Consider the following 23,659-nt stretch of genomic DNA (forward strand, 5'->3'; position numbering starts at 1 on the left):
AACAAAGAGACAGTCATTTGCCTGAGAGAGAATGTGGGAGGAGTAGAAAAATACAGTACATAAGACTGACAAAAAAATACAAACAATATTACAACTGCTAAACGAACTCAAAGAAATCAATGGTGTCGGGGACTGCCAAGTACAAGAAGATAACTGTAGTTGTGTTGGAGTCAGTAAAACACAATCCAATTCGTAAACTTAAATGCTATAAAATTAAATTTAAACAATGGCAGCAATTATTTAGATTTATTTGTTGGGTCGTTTTGGGAAATTAATTGCCTTGTACACTAGTACATAAAGTGAGCTTGGGTGGGCAAGCAGAAGAAGATCCTCGCCCTGCCTCGTTGATATTTGATTTCATTAGTATTGCTTTCACCACATCTGCCCAAATAAGCGTGAGATCAATTGTTGGTCTAGAATTAATGTAGTAACATCACACCTCAATATAAAACCACACAGCCCGGGGGAAGAGGGTTAGGGTTTGATGAATGGATGGGAACGAGGGTTTGGGGAAAGGTTTGACAAAGAAAAACCGTATGCATGGAGACAACAGAAGCAAAACAATGAAGACGATGATTAATGATCCACTACTACCCAATAAATCTAAACTTCAGAAAAACGAAACGCATGCATGATGAAGATAAGTTATAACTTGATGGTTACTAAAAAGTGGTACTTAACTACTGCTACACAATTCAAATTAAGTATTTCTTATATATGATATGAATATGACTTTTGCCTAGGCTGTATGCCCTCTGAGAAACCGTACTACCTGCTGTAGCAGGCTGAAAGCTAGCAAAGAAAAGTAAGCAATAGTTTAAGTGAACAATCAATTACCAAACACAGGCGTAAAATAAATGAAGAAGAAAAAGGAATCCCAAAAAATTACGAAAATGATACTAAAGTTAATGTATTATCCAGGTCCAAACGTGTAGTTGTATCTCGTCATTCATCTTTGTCCTCCCTTCCATGGACACTGTGACTGAATATCATTCTTGGGCGCCTCTGGCTGGATGATGAGGAGGATTGGTAAAAGGCCGGCCTGAAAGTGTTGATGAAAAAAGAAATGGGGTATTCCAAAATAAGTTAACTGAATGAAAACATTTAAGAAAATCAATTACGGTGTAGTGCAAAAAAGAAAAGACAGTCACAAGACTCGTGAGCGAGAAGATTTTCAGACTGAGGCGGCTTGGATACATTGATTAACTCTATTCTTCTAGTTGCACAGCAGTCATCAACAAGAACAACAAGATAAGAGCCAGCACAGAACAGTTACAGGACCACACCACAAGACCGGGCCGTGAGTCTGTGGCCCACACTCCATTTACCAAAATTTTTCACAGTTCCAGACAAAAGGCATTTACAGCAACCTAGCATTTGCCAAATTAAGTGATTAAATCAATGCGCCATTGCTCGTCAATCATACCACTATTCTATTCCACCACTGCACACACATGTAGCCTAGGTCTGCTGTGATTCTTGTTGATTGGTTGTATTTACCTTGTATTTCACTTCCTGAACGTATTCCATCAATCATCACAGATCAAACTGACTGACAGCGTGTAAAGATGGTATGGTGGTCATCATCATCCGGTGTGGCACGTGTACGTGTTGTCCAACAGACCACCAACAGCAACTCAGTCTGTAGTGAGTGACTACGATTAAGTCCAGACTGCACCTGCAGTAGTAGGAGTACAATTGCATACATATTATTAAATAACATGGAAAAATTGACCATCACTTGAGACACAATTACTTTGTTATATTTTATTAAACTACAGTATACTTCTACTTCATGCACATTTGCTCTGAGTCAGCAAGCATCCAATGCAATGTATGGCATCATTCATTTCAAAATACCTGTCTTTCTCTTCTTTGTGACTGTCAGATCACAGATGCAGCAGAGCCTTCTGAAAGTGATGATGAGTTTACTCTAATTTTGGAGCCCTTCTCAAGTTCTGACATTGAAAAGTTGTGTATGCCAGTGCAGACAGAGGTGGTAGCCTAAAGACAGTGATGCGTTTCAGATTGGTAACAAAACAGAAGATGGCTATAGTCACGTACGTTTCACTTGTTATGGAGGGACTGTTAGACGCTCCATTATTGCACTATTCTCCATCTCCATCCATTGTATGGCAAGATGGAAATGTATTTAGGGTGAGTCAGGAAGATGGAGCTGGCCTGTGAGGAGTGGAGTGCACAGTTAAATGCACAGATGTGCAACTCCAATAGGTAATTAAAAAAGTAAAAGAAAGGATGGTGTTGGTTTTGAAGTTTGAACCAGAAAGACAGATACACACAAATAAAGGAAGGGAGAATGTAACAATTTAAAAGCCTAGTTGTCAGGGAAGAGGAGCTCGTCCTCAAACCCTGGTGGTTCTTCTGACAGAAGTAGGTCATGTAACCCAGTCGTTATGTCTTTCGACTCGCTCTCCTCTTCCAGCTATGATTCACGTATTTTGTAGTCTGGTGGTATGAAGTGCTGATTCATTTTGATCATGGTTAACCTCTCCACGTTTTTGGGCGAGAGACTGGTCCTTTTCACAGTTACAATGGCACCAGCAGCACTGAAAACACGCTCAGAAGAGACACTTGCAACAGGGCAAGCCAGATACTTTATCGCCAGCCTGCTGAGCACTGGCCAGTCGCTTCTTTTCCTATATCAATACACCAATGGGCTTTGCTCCATTAACACCGCTGTTGTGTCATCCAGATAGGCCTGGACCATCCGCTCAATATTCAGTGGTGCTTTGGTTTGCTTGTCCTCTTTTTGCTTTGTGACAGCAATGGACTTGCCCATCCCTTTCTGTAGAAAGCAAGCAGCTATTTTTTTGGTTGTGTCTGATGAATCATATCCTGTTGGTGCTGTTGTTGTTATTGGTGTTGTTGATAATGCTGGGAAGCAAACGCACTGCTCTCAACCTGTGAAGAGGAACGTGACTCTGTAGGATGCTCAGTAGTACTTGCACTGTCCTGGGCTGGCACTGGCAGGCCTCTAATTGAGAGCCGTTCATTTTCTAAATCAGTGGCTTCCTCAGCTATTACAGTTTTGTACTTGGCAACATCCCCTTCTGAAAAAGGAATTACTGCATTACTGTTCACAAATAATTTGTACCATGGATCCAAAATTGTGGCAGTAATGTAATGTTGATATGACATAATCTTATTTTGAATCCTTGTATTCTCAGATAAGCGGCCGGCTAAGGCCTTCGTCAAATAACATGCTTCAAGTTTTCCTTCAACACCTTCGTATGTTTCAGACACCTTCCTCAGCTCTTCCTCTAGCATGCACAACAATGGGATAGCTTGGCCCATAGTACAGTCCTCCCTGCTGACTGCACGTGTGAAGACCTCAAAAGGAAGTAGCATCTCTGTCAGGCATTTAATGAGGTCCCATTGCCACATCTCAACAGTCATGGCTTTAACAGTAGGATCCCCTGATCTTCTCGTCATGACATAAGCATTAAGTGGTATGTACTGCTCAAACAGCCGATCAAGCATGTAATAAGTAGAGTTCCAACGTGTTGGGACCTCCTGGTTGAGTGCTTTGACTGGCATTTTATAGTCACGTTGAATGACCCATAGCTGCTTCCGGGCTTTAAAAGAATGGTTGAAATGTGTGCAGATTCTTCTGCAAATGGTCAGTAAGTTGCTGACTTTGCTTTCATTTTTCAGAAAGTCCTGAACAACAATGTTTATGCAGTGTACCAAACACGGGACCCTAAAATAACGACCATCTTCCATGGCCTTAACTACATTACGGCCATTGTCGGTGGCAACAAAACCAATGTTAAGGCCTCTTGGTCGCAGCCATTCAAAAACCTTGCTGTTAAACTCAGCCAAAATGTTTGCAGCAGTATGCGATTTCTCCATAGCAAACATGGCTACAGTTGCATGTCTGCGAGTATCTTTAAAAATCTCAGCAGTGTCAATGCCTGCAGATGCCTTGTCTCTAACACCTAAAAAAGAGATCCAGTGTGCAGTGATGCACCTGTAATCAGTGGCTTGGCAACTGGTCCACATGTCTGTTGTCAGGTAGATACTATGAACAGCACTCTGCTGCAAGGCTTTTCCAAGCAATTCCAGCACGTCGGGGTGTAGTGCTTGAACAGCAACTCTGGCAAACATTCCATTTTGGGCAGAGGGTTGTCACAAATTCCAGGAAACCCACCCCTTCAACAAAAGAAAAAGGGAGAAGGTCCAGTGCTAACATTTTAGCAAGCTTAGCATTGTACAAACGTGCTATTGGGTGGTTGCGCTAGTACTTTCCCCCCTGCCTAAACATGCTAAGAATGGTACGCTGCTTGGTATTTCCTTCAGTTATGCTTGATGCAGTACTTCGCGTCACAGACTTTGCACCCGTACTCCTTGGTGTCTCCGGGTTACTCTTACTCTGGTGCCACTGAGATGTTGCTGATTCGGAGGATGTGGGCTCTACCACTGCAGTGCTGGGGACAGGGGTACTTTGTGTACCACTACCAGATGGAATGTCTCCCTCTTAAACCTGTTTGACCGTGAGTGGACCTTTTACTACTTCCCCACCAACATTATGGTTCCTGCTTTCATGCTACGTAGGTGGTCCTCCCACTGGATTGCGTGGTGTTTTTTCAAATGGGTCATTTAGCCTCCGGTACCATAGTTTGTACAAAGCTTACCAAGACTAACAGAGGAATGACAAATCGAGCATATAGCAATGTTGTCCTCATTTGCGCTAACTGTAAAGAAGTCCCACACTGGGGAGCTTAACTTTATCTCCTGCTAGAGGTGCCACTTCCAATGCCGGATGAACTGGATGTTGTGTGTTGAAATTCACTATGTGGCTGCTCAGCAGTACCACGACCTACTTCTGCTGAGGTGGAACTTGTGCTGGATGTAAGACGCTGCCGGCCCTGTGCAAATGTAAAAATGGAAGCTGGAGGTAGTTTTGCTTTTGGTGTGGCCTGTGTTGGAGGTATGCGTGCTACATCCCTACTAGTCGGAGCCATTCTCGCTAGGGTTAAAATGTTGGTATCCATGTTTTCAGGCCCAGGAGTAATGCTTGTGATGACTGGGTCTGACTTGTCATCACCATCATTATCCTGCTGTTCAACATTACCATCCATAAGTGTAAGGCTTCCTGGAACCTTCCTTTTCCCTAGCCTGTCTTCTTGGGATGTCTTTACCTCTCATGCTCAAATTGTTGTGGCTCCCAATTGAGATAAAGATCATCAGAAGGGATGCTTGGCAAAGAACTCAATGGACTAACCCTCCTTTTCCTTGGTGGGGATTTGGAAAACAATAGATGTCCTGCATCAGGTGCTTCCTCTTCTTTTTGCTCTGCATCAGACTCAATTTCCTGAACTGCCCCGACTTCGGGAGGAACAACAACTACTATTGCGGGTGGTTGCTGTTGAACAACAACTATTGCAGGCGGTGGTTGTGGTTGTTGTTTTCGAGGAACAGCTACTATTGAGGGCAGTGGTTGTGGAACAGCTACTATTGCAGGCGGTGGTTGTGGTTGTTCTTTTTGTTGAGCATCTACTATTGCGGGCGGTGGTTGTTGAACAACTACTATTGCGGGCGGTGGCTCAGGGTAAACATCTACTATTGCGGGCGGTGGTTTTGGATGCTGTTTTGGAACATCTACTATTGCGGGCGGTGGTTTTTGTTCACCACTTTCTGCTGTGTTCCCTCTTGCATGGATTGTGTACTACTTTGAGATAGCTCTAAGTTTAGGTCAGGATCAGTATCACTGCTTTCAACCATTAGGCTGTGTAGGAGAGTAGGGTCTGCAATCCTATGATCACCCCAGATTTTTGCTTTTTGCTTCACTGGTTTATGACTTCCCTGGCTGTGGGCCTGCTAATCAGACCCACAGCCTAGCTGTTCTCTCACTAAATTGACACGTGTACCTTAGGTGCATTTACCAATTGGTACTGGGCCACCTTATCAGACCCTGTAACTCAGGGCATAGGTGTACCCAGGGCCTACCAGGGGCTGCAGCATGTATTATGCCATCCCTGGCTGGCCATCTAAATCTGACACAACTGGCTGCACGACAGCTGGGGCAAGGTGGTGTAATCACCCTTTGCTTTAAATATAGTATACCTATATCTAACCCTAAAATGGACACATAGATTTCTATCAGTCACTCCTATGGCAGGCCTTAACAATCCCGAAGGCAGAGTGCTTGGAATCATGTGAGATGGTGCTCTGGCATGAGCTGAGCCCGTTTGCAGCTTGCGGAACCAAGTCCTAATAGCTGTTCCATGATAACGAATACCATATACTCTTAAGTGCATTATAATCCTCACGGTTATTTGCCAACTCTGGTATCGCTTTATCAAACATGTCGAGTAAGGTGTCATACGAATTGGAATACTAACCCCTCGCCAATTCTGGCGACGGGGTTAGCATTCCACCCTTCTAGAGGGACACGACATGTGTGTAACTGTGAACCCCGGTTAAAGTTAACTCGAGCCTCAGCAAACTGGCTTTCTGTTGTTGTAAAATTGCAAACTGGCTTTCTGTTGTTGCTAATAGTGAGAAATCTCACCTGTTTCCCTTCGCTCCAGACCCCGTTCCGCCCCGGCTGAGTGCCGTTTGCGCGGAGGGTCGAACTATAGAGCGCCCTTCCCCGCCTTCCTTTCTCCACTTCCGCCCTGCCGCACCCAGCGCAGGTTAGCGGTCTAGTGGTTTAACGCCTCAATCACATAAAATGACGGTATGGCGGAAGCGCAGCGGACGAGCGCAGCGGGAGCGCCGACTTCGCGCCGAAGTCAAGCCAAAGTCCTGCCCGTCTGCGCCCGTCCGCGACCAGCGGCCTTACACCCTGCCCAAACATTCCTGTATTCGTCAGCGGACTTATGTTCCCTGCAACATGCTGTTCCTCTGCCACCTGAGGCTATAAGGAGGGCTCAGGAGTGTGGCATTTTCACCACTCCGCGCACGACTACCCCTCACCCGCCCGGACTTGCTTTCTCCCCTGCACCTTCTAACTCCCTCTCTCCCACACCTGTCACCTGTGCCCTAACCATTCTCTATCTTAATACGCGCTCCATGGTGAAACACCAATTAGAGATCTACCGCCTATTAGATGATACTAACATAGACATCCTTTTCTTGTCCGAGACCTGGCTCACAGAGGACTCTGTACCTGATATCCTGGCGGCTACCCCCAACGGCTACTACATTCTACACGTTGACCGTCCCGGGGGACAAGTTGGTGGTGGAGTCGCAGCCATCATCCGTAAAGAACATGTCTTCTCCATCTTAGACTGCACTCCCATCCCCAACACTCAAACCCTCGTCATCCAGCTCCGCTCAACTACTACCTCCCTTATTTGCGTTCTCATGTATAGACCCCCCTTCTACATGCCTTCTTTCGCTCAATTAATCGGAGAGCTTGTCTCCCAGCTTCTTATTAATCACTCCAGAATTCTCATCCTGGGCGATTTTAATTACTAGCCTAGCGACCCTCAAGAAAGCCGATTGTCTGAGCTGTTCTCAGAAACCCTTACTAGCTTGAATTGCCAGCAATTGATTTCCACTCCCACCCACTGCAAGGGCCACATACTTGATCAGGTTTGGATGGCTAACCTCGACATCTCACCTCCACTGATCACCCCTTGCACTTGGTCAGACCACTACCTTATCTCTTTCTCCGTTGACCTTCCTAGCTTTCACCGCCCTCCGCGCCCGGCTAACACCACGGCCCGTAATTGGAAGAATGCCAATCTGACAAAACTTCATTCTCTTCTGGCAGCCTCAGTCCCTCCAGTTTCTGAATCAGTCTCTCACCAAGCCTCTACTCTTGAGCACTGGCTGAAGACAGCAGCCGACACTGTAGCTCCTCTAAAGACCATAAAAGTCCTGCGCCCCCACGGCGCCCAGCGATGGTTTACTGACCAGCTTAAATTTGACAAATTAGCCCTCCGTCAAGCTGAACGTCGCTGGCGCCACAAGTACGACCCCGTACTTAAGACCGAATTTACTACTTTACTTAATAAATATAAATCCTCCATACTAGAGGCAAAGACTTCCTACTTCTCCCGTAAAATCTTGGAGTCGGCTTCAAAAGCCAAAGACATCTTTTCGATAGTCAATGAGCTTTCCCTTCCCGATCGCATCACACTTCCACCCGTGCCCACCCAGGCATTGTGTGATGAACTTAATGCCTTCTTTCAAGACAAAATTTCCACAATTAAAAACAATATCTCTTCACCTTCCCCGTCCAAATCATTTTCCCTCCCCTCTGAAAACCCTCAGAAATGTTATACTTTTCCCCCTATTTCCATCACCGACTTCCACAGTCTTCTTCACAAAGTCAGTTCCGGGTCTCCCAAGGACTGCTGCCCCCCACATATTCTCAAAGAAATCTTCATGACCTGCCCTGATCCTGCTCTGGCCCTCCTCAACTTCTCTTTAACATCAGGAGTGGTTCCAGAAGCTTTCAAGCAGGCTGTGATGTTACCCATTCTGAAAAATCCCAACGCAGACCCACTTGTGCTGAGCAATTACAGACCCATTTCCCTTCTCCCTTTTTTGGGAAAGATCCTAGAAACCTATGTAACTAGGTGTCTGAGCTCGTTTATGGAGACTTCCCTTTTCTTGGACCCCCAACAGGCTGGTTTTCGCCCCCTCCATTCCACAGAGATGGTGATCGCGGCTGTCATGGACACTCTTAGAACCGGTGCAGATAATAACATTTCCCAAGCCCTTGTACTGTTGGATCTCTCGGCGGCTTTTGACACGGTCGATCATACTATTTTGATCGACCGTGTCAGGAACGCCGGCATCCAGGGCATCGCCCTTGATTGGGTTCGATCCTTCTTGCAAGGCCGCTCCCAGGCAGTCCACCTTTCTACCTTCTCTGCTCCTTTCCCCCCCCTCACTTGTGGTGTTCCCCAGGGTTCAGCTCTTTCCCCGCTTCTCTTTAACCTATACATGCAACCACTTATGGTCTCCCTTCGTCACTCCCCTGCCACAATATATAATTATGCAGACGATCTGCAATTGATCTTCCCTTTGGACACCTCACCTTCCTCCCGCTCTAATTTTCAAACAACAATGTTATTCATCTCTGACTGGATGGCTCACAGCCAGCTCAAGCTGAACCCGTCTAAGACGGAACTTGTTCTGGTGGGTGGTCCTACCAATCCATGGGATGACAATTACTGGCCCCTCTCTCTTGGCACCCCCCCTCGCCCGGTCAGCTCAGTGAAAAGCCTTGGAGTGGTCATCTCTGAGGACTTATCTGTGAAATCTCAGATCTCGGCTGTCACATCATCCTGCTTTTTTCAACTGCGCAGGATCCGTAAGATCTGTCGATTTCTTACCAGAGAGGCACTCACACTAGTCTTACTGGCTTTGGTCATCTCTAGGGTTGACTTTGCTAATATCCTGTATGTGGGGATTCCCGCCTATCAGCTTCAAAAACTCCAGTTAATTCAGAACCAGGCCGCCCGCTTGGTGTTCCAACAACCTAAACACCAGCATGTCTCCCCCCTTCTGAGGAGCCTCCACTGGCTTCCAGTGGTTAAACCGTGCTCCTTTAAACTTTTATGCACCATTTTCAAATCTCTCCATAACCGCGCCCCCGAGTTCATCTCCTCCAAGCTAAAGAGATACCTCCCTACCCGCAATTTACGATCTTCTGCTGACAATGTTCTCTGCATCCCATCTAACCGCCGCAAAAAACACGGCGGAATGCGTTTTTCTTTTTTAGGCCCTTCCTTCTGGAACTCCCTCCCTTCTTCCTTTCGCCACTGCCCCTCTTATGAGTTGTTCAGGAAAACTTAAAAAACTTTCCTCTTCAAAGAGGCCTCAGAGTAATCCCCTCTGCCCTGGCTCGTGATGTCTGTTATGAGCGCCAAGAAACCGTCTCGGTGTACGTGCGCGGTATAAACTCTTTAACATAACATAACATAACATAACATAACATCACAAAATGGATGCTGCCACCACAGACACAAGTCTGACCTCCTGCTGCTGGGAGTCATTCCAGCGAGGAGAGCTTGGACAAAGGGTTTCCTGTCAGGGGCAGTGCTAGCACCATCCCAGACAGGGTTTTGTGTATCCTGGGTAGGCAGGGCTGAATAGGAAGGTGACTGCAAGTGGCACCCCGGTGCTCACTATGCATAGGCCGGCTTGAACCAGTTCCAGGGGCACACCAGCCCCTGAGATGGGGAAAGTCCGGCATGGGAGAGGGGTGTAACCACCCCCCTTCCTGGTCCCACCCATGGGCAGGACCTAGTCGCTTACCAGCCCCTTTCTTTAGTATAAAGGTGGGAGCGGGAACTCTACCGGATTAAATCATCTTTGAATCCTGAAACTACTTTCTACGAAAGGAACTCAAGACTTCTTCCTAAGATTTCTCCCTTGTGACTAAGGAGTAGTCACCCTGCATCTGCGGACACCAACTAAGTAACCTGCGGTTTGCTGCACGTCCTTCCTCGGGAACCAGACCGACCAGCACGACGAGACCCGGCTTCCCGGGCACCTTTGACCTCTACCTGCATCATCAGCCCAGCTGAGATTCGTGGGTGTGACGAGACCTCGAAGGACCGGCCATCTTCAGAACTGCACTATGCTTATCCAGCACGACCGCCGAGGGATCCTTGAGTGAGTGCTTTGGGGTTTGAGAAGCCCTAACCCTGAGCAGCTCCAGCACCGAAGTCCAGCCCCCCAGCATCCACGAGATCTGCGTGGGGCCCTTCTGCTCTTTGCTGCTCACCGCGTTGTGCGGCCACTTGCCTGCTGGCTTGTAGCACCCTTGATGACGAACTACGACACTTCTATCGCTGGTCTGGTTGCTCCAGGCTGGCCCTTGCTCCCCTCCAACAGAGGAGCACCCCGGACCCTCCTGGTCCACTCCAGACGCCATTTTGATTCCACCACGTGGGCTTGCATTTGCCAAGAGTTGTTGCCCCAATCCTGGGTCCAGCATCGCCAACAGCAGATACCTTCGTGGGACAGCTGGCACCTCCATCCTGGTCGCCGACAACACCTCCTGGTCCGAGAGACTGCAGAGCCCAGCGTCGCCCACTCAGCTGGTCGAGGTGACTTCATCCGGTGCCATCCTGGTGCCCATCTAATCACTGGCTAGTGATTCAGAACTTGGTCCCCTCTGCTTACAGGTACTCTCTTCAGCTGATCCAGTCCTTGGATCGGCCCGGAACATCTTCACTGGTCGCCTGCCAGCAACTTCCACTTCAGGCTCCTGGTTCGTCAACGAGGATTCCCGGCGACACTTGAACCCTATGCAGCCGCAGCCCCTGGGCTAGGTAAACCGAGTACTACGGTGCTCCAGCGTAGACCAACTCTCTAAGTGTCTAGATTCACTTTCGTTTTTGACCTACCTAGTCGGGTTGGCCCGAGAACACTAACTTTTGCATTTACTAGTATCCATAGACTTTGTCCCGCATTACGCGTGAGAGTTTCCACTCTGCACACGACGTCCCTAGGCCTCCTGCTTCTAATCTAAGGGTTCAGCATTGCTGGCCTAGCATTTCTAAAGTCTCTGAGAGTAGTACTTACCTGCTAGTAATTTCGCATTCCACTTTTGTAGTATATGGTTTTCCGTGCCCCTCGGCATTTGTGTAAATTGTGCGACTTTCAGTATTTCTTTAAGAGCTTTGTATTGTGCTTAGCGCCCTGTCCTCATAAAGAGTCCAGGGCTGTTGTGTTCTAAATAAATATCCTTTTATTTTCATAACAACTTGTGTGGTGTCCTTTCACTTGGTGTTCAAGGGGTATATGTGATGGTATAACAGCTGGCTTAACACGCCCTCTAGAGTTTAGCCTAAAGACTGCTCTTGTCCATGCTACTAGGATAGCTGGTCTATAAGGTTGACTTACAACCAATCATCAATAAGGGTTGTTTGGACTGATACATAGTGATCACTAGAATAGTGAGCACTGCATATCAGGCCAACTTCTCACAGGCTGGCTACCTCTTCCCCACTCATCTGCTTGGGCCTGGGTTGGTGGCATGGGTCCACTGATGCGGAGGTGATGGTCCCAGCTTGGACCCGGGTCACCGCTGCTGCAGGCGTACTTTTTTTCCCAAAAAAGGTTTTCGGGTCACTTCCTTCTTCTGTTCTTCCTTCTTCTCAGCAACTTTCTTGGTCTTGGAGGACCTGGTACCTGCTTTCTTTGGGACCATCTTCTTCCGATGTCAGCAGCAGCACTCAGTTGCACAAGTTGCTGAGAATGATGTCTGGTCAGGTGAGTCACACCACACGTGACGTAGTACAGAAGGACGTCTGTCTGGCTGTAGAACAGGCGATGAACGATGACGGACACCTCCTCTCAGTCTTCAGTCTTTTGTGCACCTACAAGCAAAGACGGCAGAATAACATCAGTCGAATGTGGAATTATTTTAGCTTTAATTTTAATTACTATTAGAAGTATTTGTACACTCAGTAAGAGTAAGAATAGCAAATAACTAAAAAGCAAATGTAGTGGAATTGGAACTCGTTTATCCTTAATTTGTGCATCATTTGGGATGGATGCAGCATCAGTGACCTGCAGCAGATAGCAATGGGGATGTGAACAGTAGTAAGCCAACAGGAACAATGGCAAGACACAGGCCAATTTGTCAAAAGCAAAACAGCACACTACCACCACAGCTCCCACACCTTGAGGTAACCGAATCACAAGAAAAAGGGGGAAACATGAATAAAAGGGAGCATGGTAGAAACACCCTTACCCCTATGCCTGGTCAAGGGGTGTGGGAATCCAGCCAGGAAAACAAAAAAAATTATTTGTGGACTCTCGCGATTCGTTATTGTTAAACCCCTAGGTGGGCCAGGTTCCGGGAGCAATGAGGAATTATATAGCAGGGGCCTGTGGGGCCCACCACTTCTCTGGGGCTTTACTATTTATGCATGGGGGCACATTGCCCCCCTGCAGCCCGGGGACCGCTACCTCCCCCGGGCTTAATTGTAAAAATGCTTGGTGGCTACTGCTCCCCTATGCTGCCCTGGGGACCGCCACCTCCCCGGGGGCAAGCTTGATTTTTATGCGGGGGCCTAACGGGCCTCCCAAGCCCAGGTGACTGCCATATCCCCAGGGCTTAAATATATAAACATCGTGTGGGGGGCCCCTACCCCCCCCCCCACACTGCCCCGGGGACCACCACCTTCCCAGGGCAAACTTTATTTACCCCCGGGGACCACCACCTCCATAGGGCTATCTTTACCTTGAGAGGGGAGCCACACAGCCCCTCTGCAGGAGCTCTTGATGGCCGCCACTCCCCAGGACATTGCTGTTTGCTATGGCAGGGCCTCGCTGATGTATGAAATTAATTAAAAGTCAAAGAATTATACTAATACAAATTAATGCTACATCAATTTTTACATTCAAAAAGCTATATTCAAATATTTTAAAATAATAATAATAATAATAATAATAATAATAATAATAATAATAATAATAATAATAATAATAATAATAATAATAATAATGAGTCTTGTAAGAGCGCGAACAGCTACCTCACATGGAGGTGTCCCGGCGCTATGAGAACATACTAGCCATGATTCAGGTGGCAGATCTTAGCATAGTATAGTAAATAGCCAGGTTTTTAGCAGTCGTTTAAAACAAGTTTCAGAAGGGGCCTGTTGTAATGCAGGAGGGAGAGAGTTCCATAGCCCCGCCACATTGGATGAGAAGGTTCTTCCACCCAGCTGCACTCTTCGCGCTTGGGGAACCACAAGCTGCACCCGCCCATTGGAGCGGAGGGTCCTCGACTGGTGATACCTAGGTAGCCTGGCTCTCAGATAATTAGTACAGATGCCATACAGGGACCTGAAGGCCAGCGTCAAGGTTTTAAACTTGATCCTACTGGCCGCTGGAAGCCAGTGCAGTGCCCGGAGAGACAGGGTGCTTGAAGGGAATACACCTCAGCAGTCTCGCAGCCGCATTCTGCACCAACTGTAGGCGCTGGATTGAATATCGGGGAAGACCTAGATAGAGTCCGTTGGCGTAGTCCAGCCTCGATGTAACTGTGGCATGGTCTACAGTCTTACGACACTCTTCTGGTAGAAGTCTCAGGATCTTGCTCAGATTCCTCAGCTTGGATAGACAGCATCCTGCTACCTGCCGAATATGAGAATCAAAAGAGAGACTGCTATCCCAGCGGACTCCCAGGTTTTTTACGCTCTGGCTTGGCGCCGGGGACATCCCCATTTCCACCGGCCACCAAAACTCTGCATGGGGGGCGATCCCTTGCCAAAGAAAATGACCTGTCTTCTCAGCATTCAATTTAAGTTTATTAGCGTTCATCCAAATGGCACCCCTTAAAAGTTGCGAAAGCTTCTTCCGACACCTCCGAGTATGGGAACACCAACTGGGTGTCATCCGCATAAGATATTGCCTTGACCCCCCAGTTTGAGATGAGTGTGAACAGAGGTGCCAAGTAAATATTAAATAGAAGCGGGCTTAGGGCCGACCCCTGAGGAACGCCACATTTTATCTTGGTGGGTTTAGATACCATGCAACCCAATGCCACCTTCTGTGTTCTCAGTGATAGGTAAGACTGAAACCATCCAAGTGCTTGATCTTTTAGCCCTATCTCAGCTAGGCGTTGTATGAGCCTATCATGATCCACCGTATCGAAGGCGGCCGACAGATCCAGGAGAACCAGCATAGCTGATTCCCCTGCATCCATCGACCACCTCACAGATTCTGCCACTTCAATGAGTGCAGTCTCCGTGCTAAAGCCCGGTCTAAAGCCTGATTGAGTCTCATGTAGGACATCATTGTCCTCAATAAATTTGTTAAGCTGGCGCTGGATTAACTTCTCGAGCATTTTTCCTGGGGCCGCCAAAAGAGAAATTGGGCGCAGGTTACCCAGGTCCAGCGGATCCCCATTTGCTTTTTTCTTTAGTGGAAGAAGAGTGGCATGCTTCCAAGCGTCCGGGAACACTCCTGAAGTAATGGACCCATTCCAGATGGACTGAAGGGTGGGAGCCACAAATTCAGTTATACATTTCCAAAGTTTAGGCGGACAGGGATCATCAGGAGAGCCCGATTTACATTTTTGTAGCTCCTTGGTAATTGAGTCCAAATCTATCTGAAGGAACTGCTCGAGTGCTACCCCTGGCATTGTTTTTTTACTGTATCTGATTTCTCCATCCTGACCTCCGGGCCAAAGGAGTCGTACACTTTTTGAATCTTACCCTCAAAAAACTCCGAGATACTTTTGCACAATGATAAGGATGGGGAAACCTCCCTTTCTATGCAGCTAGGTTTAAAAAAGGACTGTACCACTTTAAAAACGTCCTTACTAGAGTGCTCAGCTTCTCGAATAGAGGTTGCAAAGAAGGCTTTCTTGGCCCTTCTCACTGACTTCTGCAAATTTTTTAGTGCCTCCTTATAAAGGTCCCTTTCTGCCTCTCCATACCTTACTCTCCATAGTCACTCTAATTTTTTACATGCCTTCTTTTCGGCTCTGAGGTCACTCGAGAACCAGGGGGCCGATGGGGACTCCCTTTGTGAGGTTGCATGTTTGGCGGGTGCAACTGAGTCCACCATGTTCTTGATCCAATCATTGAATAATTGCGCATCAGTGTTACTGTCAGCCGTTAAAACAGATTTTTTCAGGCCCAGGGCCGGGCCCATTGCTGCAGGGACTAGCTTGTTCCACTGCCTTTTAATAAAAGTACATTTACTCATAGCCGGTCTAGACGTAACTATTTCCACCATAATGGGAATAAGGAAATGATCAGACCAAGTCAGCGGCATGGCCGGCTCAACCTTTACAATATCCCCATTATTAATAATAAGGTCTAGCATGTGACCAGCGTTATGTGTAGGGCCCTCATTACAAAGCGTCAAATTAGCAGTCAACAAAGTGGACCGTAAAGTTTCAGCTAGGATACAATTATCCGTATCCACATGAACATTAAAATCCCCTAGAAGAAGAAAATGGGACTGTAAGAGTGAACTCTGAATAATCATATCCAGCAATGATTCCAAGCTGGAAATAAAACCTCCCGGGGGGCGATATACTAATAACCCAGCTAGTGTGACCTGTGCGCCCATCTGGATACCAAAATGTAGGCCTTCAACTCCTGATATCTGTATAGGGGTAGATGAGGTAAGCGTAAAGACTGCCTTAATTATCACTGCTACACCTCATCTTTTCTTGTCCTCACCTCGATTAGCAAAACACATTTTATAGCCCGTAGGTATAGCAAGTGCAATAGCCGTCATATTATCCTCCCTGAGCCAGGTCTCTGTTAAAAACAGAGCGTCCCATTCATGATCCTCAAGTAGCAACCAAATATCGTCCGCGTGCCTAGGCAGCGATCTGCAATTTAAAAGGGCTGCTTTAAAGCAAACGGACCTTGGCGCTATTATTTTTGCAGGTATCTCACCAACCACCTTGCCGTAGGCCCCTAGGGTAAACCGGCAGCGCTCACATGTTTTGGGTGAAGACTTCGCTTCCAACATCATCAAATGAGCTCTGCAGCCTTGGTCGATGTTTAACGCACACAGGTCTGCAGATGACCAGGCAATCCGGCTCCCAACAGGCACCTCCCGAGCAGCATGGCTGGCCGCGGTCGCAGTCCGATCGCGGACGGGCGCAGACGGGCTCGCCTCTGGCGCGCCTTCGGCGCGCTGACGGCGCGCCCGCTGCGCCCGTCCACTGCGCGTACGGGGAAAGCACATGATTTATAAAAAAAGGGGGAGTGGCCTGTTTAAAAGGGGGCGTGGTCAGTATCCGCTGGCCAATGGCGACAGCGCAAATAGTATGTTCCCGCTGCAGCTCTTCCAATCAGCTGCGCGAGACTGCCAAAGTTTCCCAAAGGTCTTCCTAAAGGTCTTTCTAAAATAAAATAATTGTTTCAATTGTAGATAATTTTGTTCAACCAAACTCTAAATGTATATTTATTTTTACTACTTTGAATATTTTGAATTAATTTAGCCATGATTCCCTGTGCAGTTTTATTTGAATTCCCGATTGCCATTATTTTATATCAAAGGACGTTGCTGTACCAGTGATTAACCAGCCATGTGTGGTGCTGGACTGATTCCAGCTCTGAGTTGGAGTACATTTACTACTGTTTTGGGACCTCTTTTGGCTAAACGTGGCTCTTTGAAGGTCTTCCCATAGAAAAGATATGAGAGGTAGAGTTGGAGGTTACACTCATAGGTTTGTAAATAGCATTATAAATTACTTTAGTATTACTACTGCAGTATTATTTTACTTTCTACAAAAGCAGTTTGTGAATAAGCTGCTTAACAAGTAACAGCTGGTAATTCAGTAATAGCACATGAAGTGTACTCCTGTTCAAAGGATTAAAACCCAGAGTGATAAACACATATCCACTAAAGGAGAAAATAGCAGACTACTCTAAGTACAGCACATCTAGTTATCCTGATTACAATGATGGCCTTAGTCTTGAGGAAAATAGTAAAGAAATCTATCTGGTCATAAGAGGAAGTACAGATGGATTAGAATACATCTGAGATAGATCACTTTAGATCTTACATGTGAATGTCCCAAGAGTGGGAGATACATAGCTTTGTATGTTATTCTTTGCAAAAGATATGCATTATTCAAACAGGCTTAGATTTCAATGAATGAATTGTAATAGGCTTCCAACCATACTGGACAGCTTAGAAACTTACAATAGATGTACATTATGCAAATGTCCTCAGTCGTGACTGCAGTTCACTCTATCCCTGCCATTTTTGGAACAGGTTTTACGCCCTTTATCAGAATTGACCCTTCAAACGAAAGATATTGTGCTCCCTACGGGCACTCATTGCTGCTCACTATATCTGCAAAGACCACGATTGTTCCACCTTACTGCCTTTAAGGGGTATTACAAACATATTTGTGTTGTTCTTGGCTGGGAGACAAAATCTAGGAGTTCTAGGAGAAGGCATTCTCTTCTAAATTAGGCCCAATAACCCTTAATTATTTTGCTTCAGTGAGTAGAATGTGAGCTTTAAAGATTGAAAGCACCTGAAAATATGTGAATGAAAGATTGTTTACCTTTGGTGGTCCTGTCATATTTACTCTTGAGTCGTTGTGATCTATAATGTATAATAAAACAATGAGTCCAAGATGGCTGCATTCCACAGACAAACAGGACAGATAGCTCTACTGCTCTCTTTTTCCTTTACTGCTCTATTTGTCTCCAGGTCCTAGGGGTAATAGAAAATGTTACCCATAAGAGCAGTCTCCGGAGGAGGTATAAACTCATTTCTCAAAGGCACCATACTCTGAGAACATTCAAGATGGAGGAAACGGTGTGCACTTCTCTGAAGGCAAACTCTGGATCAACCTGGTTTGTGTAAATTACTAAGTGAAGTGATTTACAGATACTGATTGATAGTGGTATACTACTCCAAAATCTGGGCATGTAATCTGGAGCTCTCCTTCAGTTCAAAGAAGGGCATTACTTGAGACTAAATGCTCCTTCCATGACTGCTCACAGAGTTACTTTCTAGAGCGAACTCACATTGCTTTATTCTAATTGGAGCCTTCTTCTGTTTAGCCATATCTACAAGACAGCGTAACGCTACTTAATGTGGCTTAACACTGCCTTGTGAGTAAGCACCCTTTCACGCTATACTTGGCGTGAAAGGGGAAGGCAATGGCCATTGTCGTGGGCGTTCCACGGCATCACCCTTTGATTTTGACACTGCCCAATATTTACAAGGATGGCTTAAATATGGGGCAATGTCAAATTAAGACCAGGGAAAGTCTGAGGTTACATTTGCAAACCCTTATCGCCACCACAACGTCACTTTTAGTGACGCGGTGGTGGCGATAATGGCTTTGCCTTATTCATAAATAAGGCGACCTTCATGCTGTACTTAGTGTGAAAGGGGAGGGCAATAGGTGTTGTGGTAGTTCCACCACAACAACCATTGATTTTGATGCTGTCCCCTATTTACAATGGTGGAGCAAATAGGAGACTGCGCAAAAATTAAAACCAGGGAAAACCTTGTCTTAAACAGGCGAAACGAGGAGAAATGCTTTATTTCTCCTCGTTTTTGCTGTTTCTAGGTGTGCTGTGTTGTTTGGCACAGATAGGAACAGTTAAACACCATTGATTATTTACTTGCAGGAAATTCTCCCGTGGGATCACTGCCTGTACCTTTTTTTTATTTTTTATTTTTTATTTTATTGCAAGGAAATACAGCAATATATAACAATTCCATAAACTGATAAACCTTAAAAAAAGCACAAACGAAAAGAAAACAAGTACAATCTTTGTCAGTTACATAGCATCTTATAACAGAAAAATAAAAATAGATCAGGCAAACAAGTAGCTTAAATCCATTCGGCAATTGGTGCCCAGATTTTCTCCCCCAAAACTCTTTTTTTAACCCCTTTCAACTTATATATGGCAGATTCTATATTATACATAAATAATAACTTCTCGCGCCACATAGAAAAAGACGGCGGAGCTACACTAATCCATTCTTTAGTAATGCAGGACCTGGCTGCAGCCATACAAATGAATAAAAAATATGAAGTTGGTCTTGGCCTAATAACTACATGATCAATACCTAGTAAAAGGAGCTCTGCTGTAATCTTAACCTCATGTTTCAAAATAAGAAATAAAAAATTTTCAATGTGAAAGAACAGAACAGAGAGTTTAGGACACGAAAAAAACATATGTAAAGCATCAGCTGAAAATAGACCACATTGGCTGCAGTTCGTACCGGTCGTGATTCAGAAAAGGGGGTGGTGATGAACAGAGTGTCTGAATTAAGCAGACCACTCTTACCGAGTCCAAAGATCAGGGCTTGATCCATCACCGTTTTTTAGCTCACTGCACCATCCCAGCTCAGAACTTGGCTATATGCAAATTAGTCTGACCCTGGCCCAGTGCATCATGGGAACAGGGCAGACCAAACTACCAAGCCAATTCTTATACTGGGAAGGAAACAAGCTACCGGGGACCGGTTTCTGGCATTTCAGCCATCTTCGGCCCGGCTTGCTTGAATCCTGATGGTGCAATGAGCTAGGGACTCACATCTGAGTATACCCTTCCACGCTTATGGTGGACAAAAATGATTCAGAAAAGGGGGTGGTGATGAACAGAGTGTCTGAATTGGTGCTCCACTTAGCAACTTTGCTGGGAGTGTAGTACAAATTATGAATACACATAAAGTGTGGTGATTTCATCATCCCTGTTATTAAACACTCTGATGCCATTTTAATTGATAACAAAATATCAACTTCTGGTATACCTAGAGTATTAGCCCATATTTGCTGACAATGTCCTAAATCGGTGTCGTATTCCTGCATTAAACTTATATAGATTGCTCCTATGCGGGTTTTTTTTGCAAAAGCCCTAACAATGGAGCTTTGGATGGGGGAGTAAAAGAATGATTAAGCAAATAACTTCGTAATTGGAGAAATTAAAAAAAATCTTTTCTTCCCAACGCAAATGTGTTCATAAGCTCCTGAAATGACAGCATTTGATCATTGCTAAATAAATCTCCCAAATAACATATTCCTCTCTGTTGCCATCTGTACATAGTTAAATCACAGAAAATTTCTGGTAGCAGACCTTTTGATATGAGAGTCAAAAAAAAAAAGTTTGACTTTGACTTTTGATATGAGAGGGGTATAATAGTTCAATTTGCATAATTTCAAATGTTTTCACACTTTTTGCCAAACTCCAAAGGCAGCCTTCAATATCTTAATTTTTTTTTTTTATGGTAGCTGGGTTCTACAATCTTCAAAAAGCTACCCTTAACTTTTACACCTAAAATCTTTTCATAGATTGACGGAACTTGATGTCTCTCCATCTCCACTCTATCTCCCAAAATCAAGGGGCTTATATATTGCAATGTGGCAGATAAATAATACAGAAGAAAATAAGGAACATTCCATCCACCACACTGATTGCTCAGTATAATTTTCTTCGAAGATTTCCTATGGCGTTTATACCCCCATAAAAACCGAAAGGTAGTTCTTTCTAAATTTTTAAAACTGAGCGGTTGAAATTCTAGTGGTATTGTACGGTACAAATATAGTATTTTTGGTGGGACCAACATTTTTAGGATATTAAGTCTTCCGTAAAGTGATAAATGTAAGTGGTCTAGACGCTGTAATGAAACATTAATCTGTGTAATTATGGGATTTATGTTGCGTTCTGGTATTTTCTCTATGGGGAGGGAGATCCTAATTCCTAAGTAAGTAGCCTCTGAGGAAGTGGAAATATTAGATGGTGGTTTATCTCCGGAGCAGAGGATTTGAGTCTTGTCAAGATTGAGCTTGTAGCCCGAGAAAGATGCAAATTGCCTGGCAATATCATCAATCACCGGTAGAGCTGATTGTACGTCGGTGGTAGTTATCACTATATCGTCAGCGTAAGCTAAAACTCGGTAATTAACATTAGCCAGGACAATAGGTTTAATTTTCGGCTCCAAAAAAAAACGATTAAGTAACGGATCAATATAGAAAGCAAAAAGTAATGGGGAACAAGGACATCCTTGTCGGGTGCCTCTAGTAATCGTAAAAGGCGTAGAGATCTTCCCATTAATTCGAATATGCGCTTTAGGAGCGGCATACAGCGTTTTTAGAGCTCTTATTATACCGAAGCCAAATCCCTTCCTAGATAAAACTTCCACAGATAGTCCCAAGCAACCCGGTCAAAAGCTTTTTCAGCTTCTAAAAATACAAGTCCTACATTAGACCGAGTTGCTTGAGAACAGTCCAAGAACGAGATCACTCTACGAATATGATCAGCAGTTTCTCTAGTGAGGATAAAGCCATGTTGGTAAATAGAGACTAAAGGAGAAATAATATTAGATAGTCTTATAGCTAGGATTTTAGAAAAAAATGTACTATCTGCATTTATAAGTGATATTGGGCGAAAAGATGAAGGTAATAGTGGAGGTTTGCCTTTTTTCAGAAACACTGTGATTGTGGAATCATGCCATGATTTAGGTGCATTTCCCTGTTGGGCTCTTAAACACAGGTCCATTAACTCTTTTTTAAGGATAGATCTAAACTGTTTGAAAAACTCTAGAGGGATAGCGTCTGGACCCGCTGCTTTTCCTGATGCTAGGGACATTAGAGAGAGTTCAATTTCTTCCCAAGTAAGTGGTGAATCGAATTTCTCCTTTTCCTCACTAGATAGCTTGGTGTCCAGAGCTGGATCGACAAATGGAGAGATCTGACCTGAACAGAATACCCTAACATCTTCTGTATACAATTTAGAATAGAAATCCTTAAAAACTTCAAGAATGTCTTTTATTTTATTGACTGTTATTCCTGTCAGATTATTTATTTTATCAATATTGGCAAACGTCGCTTTCTGTTTGGCTCTCTTAGCCAGATGTTTACCGGTATTGTCTCCCACTTCATAAACCTCTGCCCTAAAGGCAGAGATTTGTTGAGCGAATTTTGTGGCAAATCCTTGATGAATCTTAACTTTGAGGATAGCTAACTCCTTTAAAATGATTTCAGCAGCTAATCCTTTGTTGTACGCTTGCATAAGTTGGATCTCTAATGTTCTTAAGTTTTTCATTTCTGCAGCTTCTCGCCTTGTAACCTCTTTTTGTTTTCTTATTGAATAACTCAATGTTTCTCCCCGAACCCCACATTTAAAAGCATCCCATACTATTTCTGCAGACGCAGTGCCTCTGTTGTGTAAGAAAAATTCTGGAATCCAATTGCTCATATGTTCAACATAAGATAAGTTATATAGCAATTTGCGATCAAAGGACCATGATCGAGGAGTGATAGGAATATTTAATTCAAACTTGAGAATAATAGGATTATGGTCTGAAATGATTTTAGATGACACCTCATATTCCACTTGGGTAAGCTTGTTATACAAACATTTGGAGATAAAAAAATAATCTAATCTAAAAAACTTCTGATGCGGGGCAGAGAAGAAGGTATGGCCAGACTTCGCATCCCTTTTCACAAACCCTATATCAAGCATTCTGAAATCCTGAATCATATCTTTAAGTGCATTAAACACTTTCCTCTTCCTACCTTTATATGGAATACTGCCGTTGATATCATAAGTTTCATCTAAATGTAAATTAAAATCTCCACATAGTATGATATTAGATGACCATTGAGCTAGCTCCACATTTAAAAGATCAAAGATGGTAGGGTCATCCAATACCGATGCATAAATTGAGAAAATAGTAATAATTAATCCTCCAATTTTGATTTCAACAATGACCCATCGTCCTAATAAGTCTTCTTTAATTTTCTTAATTTTCCCCAATCCAAATCGCTTTAGAATTGCCACTCCTCTTATAGTAGAACTTTGGCGAGAACAACCTACCACTTCCAATCCAAGATCCCTTAGCCACTTTCTATTAGACCAAGCAATATGGGTCTCCTGTACACAAACAATATCCAACCTCATAGTTTTAAGTATCTGAGCCATTATACCCCTTTTTCTTTTATCATTTAGTCCGCACACGTTGATGGAACATATATTCAGTTTAACCATTATTTAATTTTAGTGCTTTAGAAACATCAGACACATTAAACACTTTGGAAAAATAATAACAGAAATAGCAGGATATTCGAAAATTCGGCACTTGCCCTATATAAATCATAAGTTTGCACTGACAACATCTTCCAGCTGTATGACCTTGCACCCCAGAACAAGAAATTTTTGCCCACCCCCAAACCCCCCAGAGCGCCCCCCCAAACCCACCCACACCACCA

Source organism: Lissotriton vulgaris, chromosome 4_1 (assembly GCF_964263255.1).
Source record: "Lissotriton vulgaris chromosome 4_1, aLisVul1.2, whole genome shotgun sequence".
Classification (NCBI taxonomy): Eukaryota; Metazoa; Chordata; class Amphibia; order Caudata; family Salamandridae; genus Lissotriton; species Lissotriton vulgaris.